Source organism: Camellia sinensis, chromosome 2 (assembly GCF_055761805.1).
Source record: "Camellia sinensis isolate YWXY chromosome 2, ASM5576180v1, whole genome shotgun sequence".
In the NCBI taxonomy this organism is placed as follows: Eukaryota; Viridiplantae; Streptophyta; class Magnoliopsida; order Ericales; family Theaceae; genus Camellia; species Camellia sinensis.
In genome coordinates this window covers 201,617,345-201,634,718 of record NC_138962.1, presented here as the reverse complement: position 1 = coordinate 201,634,718, position 17,374 = coordinate 201,617,345, and the positions used below count along the sequence as shown (strand labels likewise).

The 17,374-nt window shown below is 36.1% G+C and overlaps 1 pseudogene; it reads right to left on the bottom strand.

The window, feature by feature from the left end:
- Positions 1–412: 412 nt before the first annotated feature.
- On the bottom strand, positions 413–16,570 carry LOC145819364 (AP2-like ethylene-responsive transcription factor AIL6; annotated as a pseudogene).
- Positions 16,571–17,374: the final 804 nt, after the last annotated feature.

The following is a 17,374-nucleotide window of genomic DNA, read 5'->3' as shown; positions in this document are numbered from 1 at the left end:
TATAAATATTTTACTTTTTAGATACATCTAAGTAAGGTGCATCTAGTAAAAAAATTGCTTAAAATTTTAAAAATATTCACTAAAATAAAAAACTCAATTTCTAAAAAATTGAATTCAAAAAATTAAAATCAAATACAGTGTATTACGGATATTTTGTATAGAACTCTTCATCAGAATGACATGTCTGTAATATTTTTATAATTAAATATCTTTTAATAAACACATTATTTTAATATGAGAAACCCCATTCTCTATGCAAATTATTTATATATTTTGTTTATCAATAAAAAGAGAATTTTTTAATGGGAATAAAGATAAAAGTAATTGTCATACATCAATAAATAAAAAAAGTGCAAAGAGTATCATATTGGGTATATGTATTTCTTAATTTTTGGTATACCTAAATGTACTTCTAGTGAGTGTTTGGGATCCTACAAAAGACAAAAAGTCAAAAAAACATTGAAAAAATCAAAAAGTTAACATTATTCACATGTTTGGAGGAAAAAAAAAAAAAAAAAAGGAATCTTAGACAGGGGCAAAAAGACATAAATGCCCTTCGTTGGAAACAGGAAAAAGGAAAAAAAAATATATATATACATAAAAAAGTCAAACAAACTCGGCTGCCTACCACAATTTTGTAAACGAAAAAAGGCAACCGTACTGACATGCACAGTATGCATGTCATTACTGATATAGATAATACAGTAATTTTGGTATTTTATACAATATTTTAATACATATTTTTTAATAAAAAGTCAAAAAAGTTATCCCAAACAATCATCATTTTATTCTCCACTTTTTTAGTTAAAAAGTTAAAAAGTATACTTATATAGTTCATCCTAAATAATTCCTAATTTATACCCAATCCATATCATATTTCAATCAAAATAATTTTTTCTTCTACTATAAAGATAAAATTCCTTTCACTAATTTTTTTTTTAAATTTTTAATTTTATGTTTAATATGATTTTAAATTAAGTTACGATTTGTCAATTATTTAATATAATGATATTGAATTTTGGTTTATACTTTCACTTTTGACATTAAATATTAATTGTAGGTTAGATCTTAACAAATTAGATCATTTACTCAATTTTTGTATTACTCCAAATTAAAAATAAATATTTTCTACAAACGTACCAAACCTAAGCTGTACCCATACTATACTTTTTTGAGACATTTACCACTCAATTCTATTAACTAGATTTATTTATCTAGAGATCCAAATCGATAAATTTATCAGTATAAATTTATTTATAAAAATAAGAAAGACTGATAATGTCAAACCTTGATAAATTTATCAATAGGACTTTTAATGGTAATTTACCCTACTTTTTTAGATTTACCGTATCGACATATCCATATCGTATCAGTACTAGTAATCTTACCCGTATCCGTGTTTCATAAAAACAGTGGTACATCTTCACTAAATCAAACTGCTCCCCTTCCTCCTAGATACAGTCTAACTTGGTTTAAATTTGACATAGTACACCTCTTGTGAGTTATAGTACCTCAAAAAGCAATTCTTGTTTGGGAAAATTATGTAAATTGTCCCTATAATTTACACGATGTGTCAATTTGGTCCCTGTAGTTTCAATTTTCTTGATTTTTCCCATTAATTTAACGGATTGTGTCATTTTAGTCCAATAAATAATGGTCGTTAAGTTAATTTAACGAAAAGTCAAACAATGTGTCAATGTCGTCCCTGTATTTTTCACAATGTGTCAATTTAGTCCCTGTCAAAATGGAGAAAATTGAAACTATTGGGACCAAATTGACACATCGTGGAAAGTACAGGAACCAAATTGATACACTGTTTGACCTTTCGTTAAATTAACTTAACAACCGTTGTTTATTGGATTAAAATGACATAATCCATTAAATTAAAGGGCAAAATCGAGCAAATTGAAACTATAAGGACCAAATTGATATATCATGTAAACTATAGGGACTATTTGCATAATTTACCCTTCTTGTTTTAACAAGTTCGCATAACTCTTCCTTATCCAATTGAAAACACAATCAGTCCCCTGCTTCCATACGGACCATAAAATTGTTAGTGGGACAGCTCTCCAAATCTTTTTATCAAAATTATTCCATTTATATCCAAACCACCATTGTAGAACTCCCTCGACTAAGTTTGGCATTGCCTACTGACTACTCCTCCACTTTAACAATGCCAACCACAGACACATATAGGTTTACAACTTAACAATAGTTGATTCACATCTTCAGCATCAGCATTACATAGAACACAAGTAGTATCTGCATTAGTATCAATAAATCCAATTTTTTGAAGGAATACCTTAGTTTTTATTCTCCATTTCCAAGCTAGCCAACTTAGAAATTGAACTTTTAGGGGAGTGATATTATTTCATAGCAGCTTAGGATAGGAGCTAACATGATAGGGCCTTTAGCAAAATCACACCATTTTTGTGATAAAATTACACATTTTGAAATAGGTTGCATGCGCGCACACTGGAGAATTTCCCGATGTATATATATGACGAAAAAATTATCTTATGTGGTCATAAAATTACATTACAATTACTGAATGTCAATTATTTAACAAAATTTACTATTCTTTTGTCTTTTGTATCCCTATTCAAATTGTTGGATTCCAGATAAAAGTTAGAATATTATTCTTATAGGGGTTTTAACAAAATATGAGCTCAGAGAAAGAAGAGATAAGATGGCCTTGAGGAGAATGTGGCCACTACAAAAAATAAATAAAATAAAAAATTTAGCAACTAAACATAACAATTAATATAGTTTTTCTCGCTAAATGTTAAGTTTTTTGCAACCAAGAGAGGTGTAGTCATTGAAAGTTTAGTTTTTGCCACCTAAACAAAATTTACATGCCTTTAGTCATATGCATTGTTGTTGTATTATAGGTTTATCTTTACTATTTAATGTTTGTTGTTGTAGGTGAGATCTCGTACTTCTATATGAAGAGTACAATACTTAAACTTGCTGACATAATGACCCTTGCTTGTCGGAATAAATCTGACACAAAACATTTGAGTATTGTAAAAGAATCCAATTTGTTGCTTTATGATAAACTTAAAGGTTAAAAGGGAACATTATTGAACTGTGGAGCAGATAAAAATAAATTACGTAGACATTGTGTTGGAACAGTCTATTGTGTAAAATAAATAAAGTGAAATCAAATCAAACAAATAAAATAAATTACTTACAGAAATTTATTTACCGACATAAATAAGTGCAAAATAAGATCGAGTATGTGACACTCTGTCCTTAAGACAGATTCGTCCCGCTTCCGTGCTTACAGATGAATGGCGTCTATCTCCCAGGATACAAAGACCTACACAAATTGTATTAGCACTAAAAACAATATGTTTCGGCGAACTAGAACCTGTGACCTATACTCTCAAAATTTTTCTAAAACTAATATGAGGAGAATTTATGTGAGAGAGCAAAACTAGAAGGAAAACAAGAGAATTTCAGACTTTTCAGGACGTCCCAATCTGCTGGAACAAGTCTGTTTTTATAAGCATATCGGCGGCTGTTTGGACAGGCTGAACAGGTGCATATTGAAGTCAACAGGTGCAAAATTCAAATGAACAGATCGGCTGATAGTTTTGAATTTGTTGGAAACTGCTGGGCAGTTTTCAAACTGTTTAAAACAGTTGAAACTGTTCGAATATGGACCAGAAGAGGCACAGTTTTGGACAGAAAAAATTAAATTAATTTTGTTCAGAAATTTAAATAATTTTCCGCAAGAATTTTTGGAAAAATTCAAATAAATTTTGTCCAAAAAATTAATTTTGCTGATTGACTATCACAATGTTTGCAAATAACAAGTACCGGTTTTGGCCACATTGGAATATCTTCAAGGAAGTGGCGAACCCATTCTGCCTTTTTCCCAGCTTTATCTAAAGCTATGAATTTTGATTCCATAGTAGGCCTAGCAATGCAAGTCTGTTTGCAAGATTTCCAAGATACAGCCAGCACAGTATAGTATGATGGTCATTTATTGCTCCATAGGATCACATGACAACACTGCTGTAATCTAATTATTTATTTATTTTTTTCACTGATTTATTCTCATTAAATTTTTTAATAAGAAAAGAAGAAGTGGCATTGTTAAAGCAATTATTGAAGAAATGTTTTATTGATGCTTCTCTTTAAAAAATCTATATATGTTAAGTGTAACACCCCGAAATAATTATAATAAGCCATCCACGAACACTCATAATTAAACATATCATTCTAATTATGCGGTCTCTTCCATTTCATATGATCTCATATTACAAAGGATGGCACATACAGTTATACATTCATAAGCCCTAACCTTGAATCTATAGCCTGTGTTACATTATTAAAGAAATGAAAATAAGTTAAGCAATTAAGAAATGCCCTATAGGCTTACAGCTTTCCAAGACAATGCTTGGTTACAACAAAAGTGAGTTTAAACTCAATACAAATAAAGCCCTACGCTTGTTTAAAAATAAATACACAAATGAACAAAATGAAGCTCTTGCTCTGAGTTCTCCCAAGCTATTGTCTTGGCGGAGGCATATTATCAGTACCTGAAATATTTTTCCCACGTAGGGTGAGCCCAAGCCCAGTAGAAATAATTCAACACATATATGAATCTCAACAAAGTTATAGCCCACCAAGAGTAAAGACATACCCACTGGTGAATTTTGAGTCTCTAGTATCCGATCCAATTTGCATCACAGTATCCTTCAAGTACTGTTTGATATCTAGTATAACTAAGCCCAATATTACGAGTAAGTCGGAGATATCTTAGAACCCTTATAATTGCTTTCTAGTGTTCTACTCCTGGATTACTCGTATATCTATTTAATTAACTGACTACATAAGCTATATATGGGGGAGTGCAGTTCATCAAGTACATTAAGTTTTCAATAATTTGGGCATACTCGAATTGAGAAATACTTTCATGTACATTCTTAGAAAGAAACAAATTAACATCCACAGGTGTTCTAGCAAGATGATCATCATCTTTGTTGAATTTTTCGAGTATTTTCTCAATGTAATGAGATTGTAACAAAGCATAACCTTTTGATTTTTAGTAATTTTTATATCAAGAATTACATCAGCAAGCCCCATGTCCTTCATGTCAAAATGTTTATTCAACATTTTCTTGTAAGTTTCAATCATGTCATTATTACTATCTATGATGAGCATATTATCCACATAAAGACATATTATAACATAACCGTTGTTTGTATTTTTAATATAAATACATTTGTCACATTCATTAATTTTGAATCTATTTGACATCATTACATTGTCAAATTTCTCATGCCATTGCTTTGGTTCTTATTTTAAACCACATAATGGTGTAACCAATTTACACACTTTCTTTTTTTTTCCTGGAACAGAAAATCCTTCTGGTTGTTCCATGTAAATTTCTTCATCTAACTCACCATTTAAGAAAGTGATTTTCACATCCATTTGATGAATTTCTAGATTGTACAAAGATGCAATGGTAATTAGCATTCTAATTGATGTTATTCTAGTAATTGGTGTGTATGTATCAAAGTAGTCAAGACATTCTTTTTGTCTATATCCTTTGACCACAAGTCTTCCCTTGTATTTGTCAATTGATCCATCCGTTTTCATTTTTCTCTTGAAAATCCATTTGTACCCATGAGGTTTATAACCTGGTGGCAAATCCACTAATTCCCAAGTGTGATTATGCAAGATGGATTCAACTTCACTATTTACAACCTCTTTTCATAAAAGAGCTTCAGGACTGGATATAGCTGATTTGAAAGTTAAAGGCTCATTTTCTAATAAAAAAGTTCGAAAATCTGGACCAAAAAATTTTGAGGTTCTAGCACGTTTACTACGCCTAGGTTCCTTTTCTTCATTTTGATCGAACCCTTGCTCTTGTTCTTGATTATAACTAGTAATAGCATCAAAAGATTTTTTGTTAGTACTAGTCTCTTGTTCAGTTTTATTTGGAAACACATGTTCAAAGAAAGACGCATTCCGAGATTCAATAATAGTATTTACGTGCATTTCAAAATATTCTGACTTATGAATAAAAAATCGATATGCACTACTATTCATGGCATAACCAATGAAAATGCAATCAACAATTTTAGGACCTATTTTAGTCTTTTTAGGACTAGGAATAGCCACTTTAGCCAAGCACCCCTACACTTTTAAATATTTGTAGGATGGTACTCTCCTATGCCACATTTCATACGGTGTTTGATTCACTTTCTTTCGGGGTACTTATTTAGAATATAATTAGCAAAAAGTATTGCTTCCCCCTACAAGTTATGAGGTAATCTACAACTTATTAACATGACTTTCATCATTTCTTTTAAAGTCCTATTTTTCGTTTCAGCAATTCCATTTTGCTGAGGTGAGTAAGGAGCAATGGTTTGATGAATTATTCCATATTCTTTACAAAACTCACCAAAAGGTGACTCATATTCATCACCCCTATCACTTCTTAGTTTTAAATTTTCTTACCAAGTTGATTTTTTACTTCATTGTTTTATTGAATGAAAGTTTCCAAAATTTCATCATTGGTTCGAATTAAATAAACATAACTATATCTAATATAGTCATCTATAAAAGTGATAAAATATTTTTTCCCACCTCTAGTTTGAATTGATTTAAAATCACAAATGTCACTATGAATTAATTCAAGTGGTTCTGTACTTCTTTTAATTGTATGAAAAAGAGTTTTGGATAATTTTGCCTCAACACAAATTTCAAATTTATGATTTAAATCAATGTCAAATTTAGGTAAACATTCCATATTAATTAATCTACGCAAAAATACATAATTAACATGTCTTAGTTTACCATGCCACAAATCTAAAAACTCAAGCAAGTAAAAAGAAGATGTACTTTTATTAATAATTGAGGGTAAAACATCATTACACTCATTTGGAAAAGGCCATCAGACAGGTAACCTTTTCCTACATACATCTCGTTTTTGGTAAGTACAACTTTGCCACTTTCAAAAACTAGCCTAAACCCATTTTTACTCAACAGAGATCCGAACACTAGATTCTTGCGAATGTCCGGTACATGCAGCACATTATTGAGAATGAGTTCATTTCCAGATGTCATCTTTAGAATAATCTTTCTTGTCCTTCAACTTTAAAAGTTGAGGAGTTACCCATAAAAAGTTGTTCACCGTTGTCCACTACAAAATAAGATGTGAACATCTTTTTGTTGGCACAAATGTGGCAAGTAGCACCAGTGTCCACCAATAATTTTTTAGGATTTCCGACAAAGTTTGCCTCAGCAACAACTCCAAAAAGTTTTTTGTCCTCAACACCATTGGAAATTTTGTTTACTTCGGTCATATTGGCTTGAGCAGGCTTCTTGCTTGATCTTCCTTTGCCTTTGCATTTGCTACGAAAATTTTTGGCCTGATGTCTCTCATTGTCATAGATGTAACATTTTCCATTAAGCTTGTACTTCTTAGTTTCCCCTCCTTTAGAGCCTTATAAAGAACTTTCTTCAGAAAACTTCCATTTCTTTGCTTTTGAAGCATGTTCCACCACATTTGCCTTAGACTCCATTGGATGCTTACCTGCCCGCTTCTCTGAATTGCGGTTGTCCTTCTCAATCCTCAAACACACAATCAATTCCTCTAAAGTCATTTCTTTGTGCTTGTGTTTGAGGTAGTTCTTGAATTCCCTCCAGCCTTGTGGTAATTTTTCAATTAAGGCAACAAATTGAAAGGATTCACTAAGAGACATGCCTTTTGCATAACTGTCATGCAGAATGAGTTGGAGATCTTGAACTTGGCTGATCACAGTCTTAGAATCAACCATCACAAAGTCCAGAAATTTGCCTACTATGAATTTCTTTAAGCCAACATCTTCTGTCTTGTATTTTTTTTCTCTAAAGACTCCCAAAGTTCCTTTATCGTCTTGATAGGACTGTAGACGTTGTATAATGTGTTGTCAAGTCCATTCAAGATGTAATTCCGGTAAAAGAAATCAGCATGTTTCCAAGCATCGACTGTAGTAACCACTTGCCGGTTGGTTTCATCCTCTTTCAGAGTAGGAGCATCCTCACGGAGAAAACGTGCCAGGTTGAGAGTAGTAAGATAAAATAGCATTTTTTATTGCTATCTTTTAAAATCAGTTCCTAAGAACTTCTCTGGCTTTTCATCATGATTGACTGGTACAATCACAACAGGAGAGTGGGGTTGGTGTAATGGCAGTCACCATACTAGTACTTGTTTGAGCATTAGTTTCAGTAGCCATGAATTCTAAATTATAAAACAAAATTAGAATTAGAATTTTATGCTACACAGAAAAGTTAAACCAAAACAACATAATTAAATTCTGTAAAAATAAAAGAAACAAAAATTGTAACTTTTATTTCCAATTAATTTGAAAATAAAATAAAAATTTATTTAAATAAATTAATTCCACACAGAAAAATATTTCTGTAACACTTCAAAAATTAAAATATTGAAACCAGAATTTTAATTAATGAAAACTCAAAAATTATTTCTGAAAACCAAAATTAATTTCTGACTAACTTCACAAATAAATATTCTGAATTGTTAATGACTACCAGTGCATTACTACTAGTTGTCAAAGAAAATAAGCAGTTGTAGCTCGGCTTTTCGTGCTCCCTTTCGGAAGAATGAAATAGCCCGTATAGTTCGGACTCCACTTGTGTTGGTTTTAAATCTGATTTCACAAGTGCAATCTGAAACAGTGGAAGCACAAAAAGAGTCCAAATTCGGCAATTTCTTTTGAAAAATCGATATTTTGAATTAAATGCCAAAAATGGACTACTTTGCCAAATATCAGACTTGCCACCTAAATATTTATTTTGGAGAATTTAGGAAACCCGTGACTCATGCCAAAGGCCATTAGTCCATCGTTACCAAAGTGTCTTGGTTTGGGAACTTAGGTATGAGAAGGGAAGGTCAATAATGAGCACCCCACTTACCCGATCAAAGATCGGCCTCTACTAATTATGATGTGATTCTTATGTACAATATATGTTCTTATTCTGATTATTTAATAAATACTAAAATTTATGATGTGAAGCATACAAGGTATAGACTAGTTTACTCAAATTGGAACAATTCAATTTCATGTTTGTTTTTTGAAACGGGTTTGAATTTGCCACCTTAAGTGGGCTTAAAGTTTGTGAATTTGCCACTATAAAGTGGACTTAAAACGTACATTCGTTGAATCATTCCAATAGCAACAAGCCTTCATCCACAGCCATTGAAGCAATTATAACATTTAAGCAATTAGGCTTATGGTAAGATGCTAAACATAATAAGAAAATTATGTACAAGCGGGATGCTAAAGCATAAAAACTCACATATTTACTGACGTCTTGCGAACAACTACAAAACAAAGTTAGAAAAAATATGCATGATTCCTAACTATTCAATATGACAAGTGCAACACATGTGATATGCAATTATCAGGCTCAGCTACTAACATGACATATGAAATGATTTGATCGCATGCGGTCTAAGCATGTATTCAAAGAAGTATTGAAACGACAATGTGAATGATGAACCGAACCCCGGTGCATGCAATACAAATGAATGCAAACATGAAACATGCTAAATTAAACATGATGTCCCTAAACTAACTATCATAAGCTAATAAATAAAAGGGAGAAAGACGTGGAGTTGGAAGACATACACATTATTACAAGTTTGTTTGCCCTCACGTAGGAGGGTTCGAATGAACTAACTAGCTAGCTAATTAAAGCTAAATTATTACAAAACAAATTAACTATCTGTGCTAACTAATTATTACAACAAGTAAATAATTAATTATGCTAAGCCAATTAATTAAGTAATTATAATAATGAAATAATTTAAATAACTACTTTAAGCTAATTAAATAAGTATAATACAAAGCTAATTAGCTAACTACATTAACTAATTAATTACAGAGTAACTAATTAAACTAGTTAACTAATTAATTACAACATGAATTAACTAATTAAATAACTAAACTAAGTAAATAACTATAACACTTTAATTAGCCACAACACAACTATGACTAACTAATTAATAATTAAACTAATTAACTATTCTACCTAATTATTATAACTTGGAACTAACTAATTGATTTATACTAATTAATTAATTATAAGATTCTAATTAATTACAATAATTAATTAATTATCAAGTTCTAATTAACTAAACTAATTAATTACAACATTAATATAACATAAAAAAAAAAAACAATGGTAATGAACCCAGCATCATCCTCCACACATTGCTCCTATCAACCACAATTTCTCTTCATGAACTTCTTCCTTTCAAAAAATAACCCACCAAACAAGCGTTGCTCGGCTCTGCGTCAATAATTGAATCATGCATGCATAAGCATGCATGAAGCACACACATGAAGCACTCGCCCAGCTGCAAACCTGTTCTTTGTCCCAAATGTATCACTCACATTCTTACAACTCTCCTCCGAATCAACTGAAATGAGTGATTTCTCTGATCTCTGAGTATTAACAACACCACCCAGTGACAGTCCACTATTTGGGCACTGGCCTGAGAAGTCGTCGGAAGTGAGCTGAGTCATGGGCACAGAAGTCGGGTCATCAATTTCAGAGCTCAAGTTTGTTGAAAAAGCTTGGAACCCCCCATCTATTGTTTTGAAATCTGGGTGGTCGGCAAATAAGGCTGAACCACTTTGATCGTAGATGTGAGTCGGGGACGAGTCCCGTGTCTCTGTTTGGCTATCCAATTAATGTAATATAATATTGTTAGTGTAATATAGTATTGTTAGTGTAATATAGTGTTAGTGTAATATAGTTGCAATACCTAGTTGTCATACTAATGATGTTGTATACTTTCTACTTTCGATGTGTTAGCATCCTATGTCCACATGTAACACACTTTCCTCTCTATAAAAGAAAGTGATCTGCTCTTTGTAAATTAACTGAACATAATACAATTTATTCAGTCTCTCTCTCTCTCTCTCTCTCTCTCTACCAAGTTAACATGGTATCTGAGCTGAGTTTATTTTCTACGTGTTCTTAGTCCCGTACACAGTGGCACTACAGAACTATTTCCAAACCGTTGTATTTTCCAACCAACATGCTCGGAATTTCCTCACGATTCCAATGGCACCACCCACGTCACCAGAAACGCTATCACGTGCCCTTACGCGCCACTTCCGTGCTCAGCGCATCTCTACTTCTGCCGCCACTCTCATACGCGCTCTCATGCGCCTTCCGTTGCGTGCTCACATTATCTCCGACATTAGCCCTACCCTTTGCGTACGCCGTGCCTGCTGCTGTGCGCCCCGCGTACGCCGTCTTGCTATTGTGTGCCATCGTGTGCCATTTTGCTCCCTTGCGCCGCGTGTGCGCTGTTCGGCTATCGTGCGCCCACGTGAGCCATTAGGCTATCGTGCGCCGCCCTTGCTATTGTGCACCGCTCCTCTAGCTTCTATTGTGCATCGCTGACATCATCCGACCCTCTGTTGACGTCAGTATCCCCTTTTCTAGCTATTTTTGACCTTCCGGACTCACTGGTATACTTTGTTTTACCAAATTTTGCTCCTACAGGCCTATTCCTCTTTATTTAGTTCTCCTCCATTTTTATTATGGATCACCATGATGCCTCCCATCCAATTTATGTTCTACTTAATGGTTCCAATTATGTACTGTAGGTACAAGCCATGTCTTCCTTCCTGAAAGGATGGAAACTTTGGCGTATTATCACCGGGGATGTGACCAAACTGGTGAAAGAGAATACTCAACTTACTGCCAAATATGAAGATCGGCTCATAGACTAGGACAGTAAAAACTATCAAATCATTACTTAGCTTCGGAATACCTCTGTTTCCTCTATTAGTCTTCAGTTTGGCCGTTTTCAACTTGACTCTGTTCCCAATCCTGCTAAAGCCATTTGGGATTTTTTGAGAGATCGATACCAGACTATCGGTCTTACCCATTAGTATCAACTTCAGAGTCAACTCCACTGCATGCGTCAAGAACCCAGTCAGTTTATTAATGACTTTCTTTCTCAAATGTATTCTGTTTGGGACCAGCTTGCTCTCTTAGAACCGGCATGGCCTCACCTTGAAGATGCTGCTTTATTCACTAACTATCGTAATCAGCATCGGTTAGTTCACTTTCTCATGGCTCTCACTCCCTCTTTTGAGCCAATGCATGCCTCTCTTGTTCATTACCATCCATTGCCCACTCTTGAACAGGCTATTTCTGAGCTATTATCTGAGGAGACTCATCTTGGTACTCTCCAGACTTATCATGTGGACTCTGTTCTTACCACTCCTTAGTCACAGCCCTCACCAAACCAACAGACCACTGCTTGCCTCTATTGTCAGAATCGGGGCCTTCTTTCTACTCATCTTTTGGTTCATTGCTCTGTCCGATCCTGTCGATATTGCAATAAACTTGGTCATGGTCATCTGTAGCACGATTGTTTTCGCAATCCATCCCGGTCATCTTCCACTAGTCACTCCTCTCGCAGTGGCTCTTCTCAGGGGGGCTCTCATCATCAGTTTAATTGCATTGCTGCTACTGCCTCTGAGGATTTCTCTAAGTCTCTTGCTCCATCTGTCCCTGTTTTTTCTCAAACAGATGTTGAGGCCATGTTCAAACAGCTTCTCTCCACCTCTGGTACACCTCCTCCTACTGCTTTGTCTATGACTCCAGGTAACTCTTCTTGGTATTTTGATTCCGCCTGTTGTAATCATATGATTTCTAGCTCTACTATATTCTCCTCCATCTCTCCCTCTACTCACCTTCCCTCCATTCATACTGCTGATGGTTCTCTCATGTCTGTCAGTCATGTTGGGACTGTTTCCACATCCTAGTTATCTTTACCTCAAGTTTATCATATCCCTGCTCTAACCTTAAACCTTATCTCTATTAGTCAATTATGTGAGCTTGGTCTAATCGTCACATTTTTTACTAATGGTTGTTTGGTGGAGGACCCTCAGACAGGACAAACTATTGGGATCGACCGTAAGCATGGACGTCTCTATGAACTCATTCACCTTCATGTTCCGTACTTCCCACAGATCGCTACTCCTGCATCTAATTCCTCTTTATCTCATTTTCATCTTTGGCATTGTCGCTTAGGACATCTTTCTGTTAGTCGCTTAAAGTCTTTGGTTTCTAGTGGTCAATTGGGTCCTGTACTTGAAGATACTTTTGATTGTATACCCTGTCAACTTGCAAAACAACCTGCTTTATCATTCAATAAAAGTACTTCTCTTTCTGTGCTCCTTTTGATCTCACACATTCGGATATTTGGGGCCCATCCCCTACTGCTACCATGGGGGGATCTCCTTATTTTGTTGTTTTTATTGATGATTATTCACAGTTTACTTGGATTTTTCTAATAAAAACTCAGTCTGAACTTAAACACCTTTATTATAGCTTTGCCAACATGGTCCACACACAATTTTCCAAAACCATTAAAATCTTTCGCACTGACATTGTTATGGAATATCGGGATACTGATTTCCTTAGCCTCATCGTTCCTATGCTAGCATGTCCCAACAAAATGGATGTGCTGAACGAAAACATAGGCATATTCTTGACACTACTCGCACTCTCCTCCTCTCGTCTTCCTGCCCTGAAAACTTTTGGGGGGAAGTTGCCCTTACTGCTGTGTACACTATCAATTGTGTTCCTTCCCCTGTCATCCATAATCAAACTCCCTTTGAACGTCTACGTGGCACTCCCCCACCATACACCAATCTTCGGGATTTTAGCTCTGCCTGCTTTGTTCTGCTTCAATCCCATGAACACACCAAGCTTGAACCTCGTTCTCGTCTTTGCGGCTTTCTTGGATATGGGATTGAACATAAAGGCTTTCGCTGTTGTGATCCTCTCTCTAAGCATCTTCGTATCTCCCGCCATGTAGTTTTCTGGGAGCACAAAATGTTTTCCTCTCTCTCCTCCTTTTAGTTACCCGCACTCTCCACTCCGATCATCTTTACTAATCCTTCCCTCCATTTCTTCTCTAACCACTTTGATATAGGTTCCTCCTTCATCGAGACGCCCTTGTTGATCCCTGATCCCGGCCAGACTGTTCTCCCTGATGGTCCACCTCTCCTTGCACCTTCTAGTCCGTCTCCTCCTTCTTCGCCAGCTTTTCCCCCTACTGATCCTCCCACGGGTCGGCCGCACCGGGTAACTCAACCGCCTATTCATCTTCGTGATTATATTGTTGGGTCTGCTGCCTTTTCTACTTATGAACCTACCTCCTGTCGTGAGGCTTATACTAATCCTCTTTGGAAGCAAGCTATGACTGATGAACTTCAGGCTTTGGACAAAACTCACACTTAGGATGTTGTTGATCTTCCTCCTAGCAAGACTGCAATTGGCTGCAAATGGGTCTACAAAATCAAGACTCATTCTGATGGCTCTATTAAGCGCTACAAAGCTCGTCTTGTTACCAAGGGTTTCAACCAGGAATATGGCATTGATTATGAGGAGGCCTTCTCCCTTGTTGCTCGACTTACCTCTGTTCGCAGTTTGCTCGTTGTTGCTGCTGTTCGCCATTGAGAGCTCTTTCAAATGGATGTCAAAAATGCCTTCCTTAATGGTAATCTTCTTGAGGAGGTCTACATGCAACCTCCACCTGGATTTACTTTTCCACCGCATAAGGTTTGTAAACTACAGCGTGCCCTCTATGGCCTCAAGCAAGCACCCCGCGCTTGGTTTGCTAAGTTCAGTTCTATCATTCATGACTTCGAGTTCACTTCTAGCTCCTGTGACTCTGCTTTATTTATACGGACTACTCCTCATGGTTCCACTCTTCTCTTTCTTTATGTGGATGATATGATTATCACTGGTAATGATGCAGCTGGTATTCTTCACCTCAAACGTTTTCTCCACCATCAGTTTGAGATAAAGGACCTTGGTACTGTTAACTACTTCTTAGCCCTTGAAGTCTCCCATGATTCTATTGGCTCCTATTTGTCCCAGGCCAAATATGCATCTGATCTTCTGGCCCATGCTGGTCTTACCGATTGCAAAACTACCTCTACTCCAGTTAATCCTCAAATTCGTCTCACTCCTCTCGATGGGGATCTCCTCTCAGATGCTACTCTTTATCGCCAACTCGCTAGTAGTCTTGCTACTCTTTATCGCCAACTCGCTAGTGGTCTTGTCTATCTCACTGTGACTCGTCCTGACATTGCCTATGTTGTTCACATTGTTAGTCAGTACATGTCGGCTCCTCGCACTCCCCATTATACTGCTCTACTCTACATCCTTCGCTACCTCAAAGGCACTATGTTCCATGGCCTCCACTACTCTGCTTCCTCCTCTCTTGAGCCGTGTGCTTTTTCTGATGCTGATTAGGCTGGGGATCCTACGGATCGACGCTTTACCACGAGTTTCTGTTTCTTCTTAGGAGATTCTCTTTTTACTTGGCATACCAAGAAACAATCTCTCACTGCTCGCTCTAGTACTGAAGCTGAATACCGAGCTCTTACTGATACTACTCAGGAACTTCTCTGGCTTCGCTGGCTCCTTGCTGATATGGGTGTTTCTCCTTCTGGTGCTACCTCTCTCTTTTGTGACAATCAGAGTGCCATTCAGATTGCTCACAATGATCTTTTTCATGATCGCACCAAGCATATTGAGGTTGATTGTCACTTCATTCACTAGCATGTTACCCGTGGCACTGTTCTTCTTCTCCCTATTGGTTCTGTTGATCAACCTATTGATATTTTCATGAAAGCTCATCCTCCTCATCGCTCCAATGATCTCGTTTCCAAACGCAAGCTAATTGATGCTTACCCTCCTTGAGTTTGCAGGGGGCTGTTAATGTAATATAATATTGTTAGTGTAATATAGTATTGTTAGTATAATATAGTGTTAGTGTAATATAGATGCAATACCTAGCTGTCATACTGATGATGTTGTATACTTTCTACTTTCGGTGTGTTAGCATCCTATGTCCACATGTACCACACTTTCCTCTCTATAAAAGAGAGTGATCTGCTCCTTGTTATAAATTAACTGAACATAATACAATTTATTCAGTCTCTCTCTCTCTCTCTCTCTCTCTCTCTCTCTCTACCAAGTTAACACCAAGTATCGAACCAAAGTCGAATCACCACCGAGAAAGCTGCCAGCTTTGGAGATGGATGTTGATTGATTTGTGAATCCACGAAGCTTATGAAAATCGATGAATCTCCAATGCTTTGTTCCATAACTAGACCTTCAGGCTTTGTAATTTTCCCAACCATTGGCATAGAGATTATCGAGGAAGTTATAGTGGTGAGAATCATTGGTGGAGTAGGAGGTGGAGGTGCGATGAAAGGGCAAGAGATTCATCGCGGACTGAAGCATCTGAAACCGAGAGGACAAGGAATTCAACATCTCCATTGACGACAGCGAAAACAAAAGCTAGTTGCTATTCTCATGAGCCATTTATGATATGCTTTAAACTGCGTCAAGTCTCTATCAAGCTCTGTTTGAACACCTGGTCATCTGTTACTTATTGAACCTCACCAATCAACATCATTATCTCAAACTATGCTTTCAAAGTTCTATTAGACGCTGTAATCAAGGATTCAAACTAAGACCCTCAGCTCTTCGGACCCACATCTGTTGTTGCTGCTGCTGCTGCTTTAGAGAGAGAGAGAGATAGATAGAGAGAGTAACTGTGAGCCCGAGGGAGAGAGAGCAGACCGCCTCGAGAGAGCAAGCAGCTGCTGCCCTCACTTCATGGTTGTGAACTTCTCTCTATCAGTGTTGCTCCTCCACAGAAATGTAACCATGAGATATATATATATATATTGGTCTTGGGCTAGAGGGAGAGAGGAGGCCACCTAAATGTTTGAAAACCAATTCTATTCATCAAAACCAGCCAAGTGAGATTGTCCAAAGCCAGTGTTTTTAGCCCGAGAGAGAGAGAGCTGATATCTCTTCTTTGTGTCTGTGTATATTGTTTTTGCTCAGCTCAAAAACATGTTCTCTGCCCATGCACCGAGAGAGAGAGAGAGGGAGCAGCTCCTCCCTTTGTGTTGATGTGTGCTGTGTGCGGGTTGTTCTCCCCCCCTTTCTCACCTGAGTGTGCTATGTGTGGGTGTGTGTCTACCCCTTTACATTTTCAAAAACCCCCACCAGCCAAAGAGAGAGAGACAGTTTATATGTTGTTTTTCTTTTGATTAGAAAATACTATCTCTATCTACCCATGTGTGTGTCTCTTTGTTTCTCTTTTTCCATCTGTGTGTGCATCTCCTTTTTCTTTCCACTCTCTACAAGAATGATTCTTCACCGCCCACAAACATAATCATCCCATTTTCTATTCCATCATCTATCTCCTATCATCATATTCTCCAATATAAAAACATCATCATATAATATCATATATATATATATATACATAAGGTGCATTCAG